Source organism: Miscanthus floridulus, chromosome 7 (assembly GCF_019320115.1).
Source record: "Miscanthus floridulus cultivar M001 chromosome 7, ASM1932011v1, whole genome shotgun sequence".
In the NCBI taxonomy this organism is placed as follows: domain Eukaryota; kingdom Viridiplantae; phylum Streptophyta; class Magnoliopsida; order Poales; family Poaceae; genus Miscanthus; species Miscanthus floridulus.
This window is the reverse complement of record NC_089586.1, coordinates 87,169,218-87,174,817: the sequence shown is the minus strand read 5'-3', so window position 1 is coordinate 87,174,817 and position 5,600 is coordinate 87,169,218. Positions and strand designations below refer to the sequence as shown.

The 5,600-nt window shown below is 39.3% G+C and overlaps 1 non-coding gene across 1 annotated transcript; it reads left to right on the top strand.

Annotated features, from left to right (window-relative positions):
* The first annotated feature begins 2,967 nt into the window (after positions 1 to 2,967).
* On the top strand, positions 2,968 to 3,074 carry LOC136468137 (small nucleolar RNA R71). Its single transcript, XR_010761678.1, has one exon. It is a non-coding gene; the product is annotated as a small nucleolar RNA R71 (small nucleolar RNA).
* Positions 3,075 to 5,600: the final 2,526 nt, after the last annotated feature.

Below are 5,600 nucleotides of genomic sequence, written 5' to 3'. Positions count from 1 at the left end.
CTAACCATTTATGCATGAAACGCAAAGTAGGGTGCTGAATTTCATTGGTGCGAGGACAGTAGCAAACAATTTCTTTTGAAATCTTCCTCCAAAACTTATTTCTATAAAAGTCTTGTATAGCAGAGTCTACGTCAATTATGCACTAAGAGTGAAATCTAAGAAGTTCACTAAATTTTTTCTAGGGAATAGAAAATTCTTTCCCAAAAAGTCTAAATGAAACTTCCAAATCGGTGGGTTGCAAAGTGCACTAGAATTCAATAGTCAAAAGCTTACACCCCGGCTCATCAATTTCCCAAGCATCCTGTCATCCTACGGTCTTAAAAATAAGTTTGAATTCAGCGGTCATACCTATGGCTTGTAGTAGGGCTGGATCATAGGTAGGAGTGAGGATGAAATCCTAGGTCTTCAGCTTCTTGTGGATGTTCTTCTCCCTATCTCCCTAGAGCTTGAGCTGCTTCTCTTGCAAAAGAACGTTCCTTTCCATGGGGGCTGATCGAGATGGTGCCCCAACAGTAGGAGACGGTAGATCAACCTTCATGTCAGTGCTTGCTCGGGATGAAGAACTCCTTGTTGAATGGAACGACATCGCCCGCTTGAGTTGTCGACGATCTTGCTCATTTTCCTGCAAAATAGACAAAAACAACACAACTCATGGAACGGGATTAGGAGACAAAAATGTTAGTCGATAGCAGTCCAGAGTCAGTAGTCCGGGGGTTAGTCATCCAAAATTGCCTAATAAATATTCTAATCAAGATTTTGGCATGACTTCCATCTTAATTCTTCTAATTCACTCTCTTGATTTGGACAGCACTACCACACATAAACTCTATTTTTCTTTCAAATTTTAGCAGCACCTCTCTCTCTTTCTCAAGATTTTAGAACTACTTTCACACCCAAACTTCTTCTCACTCTTTCTTACTCCAACACTACTTCTTCTTAAAAGAAATTAAACTAAGAAAATTTGAAATGGAATTCCGAACTCAGGAGCTAGAATTATGTTGTGTTGGAGGCTGAGAGCAGCAAGGAAGGAGTGGGATTTATAGAGGGGGAGGTAGCAGGCTAGCCGGCCAAGTGGTGGGGCCGGCTAGCCCCACATCATGGCCAAATGGCCTCTCCATTTTCCTAGTGGATCTTTACTTCACCCTTAAGCAAAATATCAGCGTTGTCGATGCTTCTTTTGGTGGAGATATGATAGAATGGAGTTGAGTGGGAATGGAGGTGAATAATGGAGGTTGAGTGAAGATGGAGGTAATGGGTAGTGGTTGAGAGGGTCCCATGTGTCTCTCGTATTTCTACTGTATATATGTATAAAATGCAATGCAAAAATATTATATGATACTATGAAATATAACAAGATGAATGATGGTATTTTTAAATTTTTATGCTTCCACGGTAAATATTTCTTACGAGTTTTTACTCCGTAAAAATTATTTACATGGGGCTTAAGTTTTTATAATGCCATGATGAGAATTTTTGTTTCATGATGTAGGTGTTGAAAAGTAAATATGCTAAGATAAAATGATTAATGAAGTATGAAAAAGTAAATATGGATAACTACCGAGTTACCTCTCGGCGTGGGTTTAGAATTTAAGTCCACCGAACCAGACTTCTCCATTTGGGTTTATTCTTCGGTTGCAACAGTTGGTCCCAAAGATGGAGACCTTAACGATTGCACTTGCTTTTCACGCCACTCCAAATTAGAGCATTGTTCTGGTCTTGGCTTAAAGGCGAATCGCTCTTCCTCCCCATTGATATAGAATTTAATTTCTCCAGCTCCGATGTTAATGTGAGCATTTGTAGTGCTTAGGAAGGGTCTCCCAAGAATGAGAGGTGTCTTCATGTCTTCCTGCATGTCAAGTACTACAAAATCTACGAGAACGAAAAAGTTTCATATTTTTACCGGAATGTTTTTAGTGATTCCTGCAAGGCAGCAGATCGATTGGTCGGCTAGTTGCAAGCACATTGATGTTGGTGTGAGTGTTGAATAGTTGAGCTTTGTCAAAGATCTTTTTGGGCATGACACTAACACTTGCTCCAAGATCGCATAACGCATTCTCAAAGTTCTGGCTCTCGATCAAACAATCGATAGTGGGACATTCTGGATCCTTCTTCTTAACAGGTGAAGTGTTTAGGATGGCCGCACTACACTCCTCCATTAACTTGATTACCTCAATGGAAGGCAGTGGTCTTTTGTTGTTGAGGATGTCTCTGAGATACTTCGCGTAGGTAGGTACAGAATATTGATATATAACTTTTGAATTACCTCTACGAACTTACCAAACTGCTCATCCATTTTGGCTTTCTGATTTCTACATGGAAACGGTAGGAAGGTTGTGTCATGAAAATCTTGTTGTAACTCTTGCTTGTGGCCCAACTTCTTCAACTTCATTGGTTCTCTTCTCCTCTTCCTGTACTACCATTGGTGTCTTACCTATCCTTATCAGATATGGTGGATCACGAGTAGACTTGCCACCTCTTGTGGTTATAGCGTTTACCTTCTCAAGGTTAGTGGCAAAAGGCAGAGCAGCAACCAACTGGGCTAATTGTGATTCTATCTTTTTATTATAACTAAGTTGGTCTTTTATAGCGGAAGAAAAACTATCCATTTTAGTTTTTATGTTTTCTAGGACCTTATCATTAAAAGGAAGCTTCTTAGAAATATTCTCATTAATCCTAACTTGTTCTAAGATCAAGTTTCTCAAGGATGGTTGTTTAGGATTAGAAGAATTATAGTAATTACCTGAGTACTTACCTTAGTAATTTAACTGTTGTTGTTGATTCCATCCTTGTCTCTGTTGTTGTGGAGCAGAATTATTGATGATGATATTTGCATTCTCCTGATATTCAGGGAATCTACCCCCCAAGTATTCTCCACATACATTATGAGAATTAAAGGCATCTTGAATAGCCTGACGATCTTTCTGAGTTAATCCATGGTAAAAGCCTTGCATGAGCAACCAATCTTCCATCCCATGATGAGGACAATATGAAATGTATTGTTGGAAACATTCCCATGCTTCTGGAATGGTTTCTCCCTTCTACTATTGGAAATTGGAAATCTTTCCTCTTAAGGCATTGATCTTGCCTATAGGGAAGAACTTTTTTAGGAAGGCCTTTGAACACTTTGCCCAAGCCACTGCTTCACTCTTCCCATTAGTGAGAATGGAAATAGGCAGAGTAGTATGATATCTTGAGCAACTTCCTTAATGACGACTGTGCTGCTAATCTCTAGAAAATTCTGAAGGTGAGCACTAGCATCTTCATGTGCCCTTTCGTTAAATGGGGTAGCTTGCACCATGTTGATGAGGCTTGGCTTGAGCTCAAACTCGAGGTTGGTAGTTCTGAGTGTTGGTCCAGTGCGAATGTTCTTGGTGCTTGGAGCAGAGAACTCATGTAGGGTTTTGTCAGCCATAGCTCAGAAACGGGTGTTGAGCTTCCTCTTCATTAGGTTGATTTGATTCTGATTGGAAGTTGTTGGTGAATCACAACCAAGTTTGTAATACCCTGTATAAGATATGAACAAGAACAAACAAGGCTAAGCCCGCTAAAGTAGAGGTTATGATTTTATCAATAAGTATTTATTTGATCAATTCTCTATAGCCATGTGCCCCTCCCCGGCAACGGCGCCAGAAATGCTTGTTGACATTTCTTAGCACCACTCTTTACTAAGTTGTCATCCCTAGCATGATGCCAGAAATGCGTTGTTGGTAATTATAAATGACACTTGAAAACTTAGAGGAAAATTATATATATATATTAAAGTATCCGCAAGCACACAGATAATATACCATTGTAGCATTTCACCCGGGAGTATACCAGGTATCGTTATTTATATTTTATCCACAGGGAGGAGCTATGGAGTTGTGTTGGCATAGAGATATTGACAAATGTATATATACTTATGATAAAACCACTCTCATGCTATGACAGGGGTAAGTCAAATGATAAATAAATAATAAGTGTAAAGTAATAATGATATTCTAGAGATAGAAATAGAGACTCGTAAAATATAGTACGGCTAAGCAGCAGATTCGTTAAGAGCAAAAGATTCCCAAGTCATTCCTTATTTACTAAGTCTTTTGTACACTCAAGTATATACACTCTCATCTATAGTATAACAAACTTTGGATCTATGCATAAGGAACATTACTAAGGAAGATCAAGAACAGAGCTTGTCTCCCTTTGCAACCATGTTTTACTTGCTCTACAAATGGAGAGTGGACTACAAAGGACTTAACGGGAGTGTCACATCCATGATCTACCACATGACCCAGAGTGCAGAATGCATCTGCAGGCAAACAATATCTAAGCACCATGTTTACATAGTGTTGACCACTTAACTCACTCGAGTACTAAGCTAAGAGCTTTGCGAACATATGCATAAATTCACCATCAATCAAAACTATATCAAACATATATCTAGAGCAAACTAGGAACATAATAAATAGTAACATAATATTGAAGTAGCACAAAGTTATAAAATAAGAGGGATACAATGGATATACCGGCCTCCAGACAACGAATCCAAAATCCTAAGCAATAGCCCAAACTCTACTTGAACCTTGCTAGCTAGCATATACTAGAACTTTGAAGAATTGGAGCTCTATTCTCTTCTCTCTAGAAACCCTAATTTCTAGACTGATCTTGACTTATGGCAGCATGCTCTAGAGGGGGCAGGGGCTGGTTATATAGGCCGGAGCATCAATCATGAGCACTCGGATCAAACCGACTTGAAAGAACGATGTAGATGTAATCCTTAAGGAGGTGGAGAACTAACGTACGAAGAAGGGACTGCTAGGTGGGCCTAGGGGGCCGGGCGGACTGTAGTTGGGGCCGGGCAGCCCCACCTGGCAGCCTCCTACCCTCTGCTTTGGTGACATGGCTTCTAGAGTCCTCTGCAACCTTCTAGAGTAGTTTTCGCCTCGGATAAGCGTGATTTAATTTGACATTTTGATCCCCCTTGATGGTTTTCTGAAATAACCCTGCTGAAAACATAGATTCACCAAAACTCATAAAAATTATCAGTTTAAACGCCTAAGTCTATGTTGGTGATCATTTTCATGCATTTTTAAGTTATATTGAAGTTTATAATGAATGATAACTACCGTCAACAGCTATCAAAACTTCATCTTCTTATTCAGGAGATGATTCCTTGTCTTACTCGGGGAGTTCATTATGAATGCTAGTGTAGAGAGTCTTTCCACTAATTCTATCAAGCATAGATCTTGCTTCACTAACAGACAAATGAAGAAAAGCTCCTCTAGAGGCTTGATCAATGGTTTGCACAGAATCATTGCTAAGACCCATATAAAAATGTTGAAGGAGCATCGGGTCTGAAATAGCAAGATCGGGGCTAGTGGTAATGAGGTCATTAATACGATCACATGATGTGCCAAGAGATTCTTTTTCTAGTTGTCTAAAATTTAGAACCTCTTTTCGAAGGCTGACTACTTTAGAGATGGGAAAGAAAAATAAACAAAATTTAGAACATAATGTTTTCCAATCTCCTTGCATACTTCCTATGGTTTGACTATACCATTGTTTAGCTCTTCCCGTTAAAGAGAATGGAAACAACTTCCATCTTAAGGTCTTGTCAGACA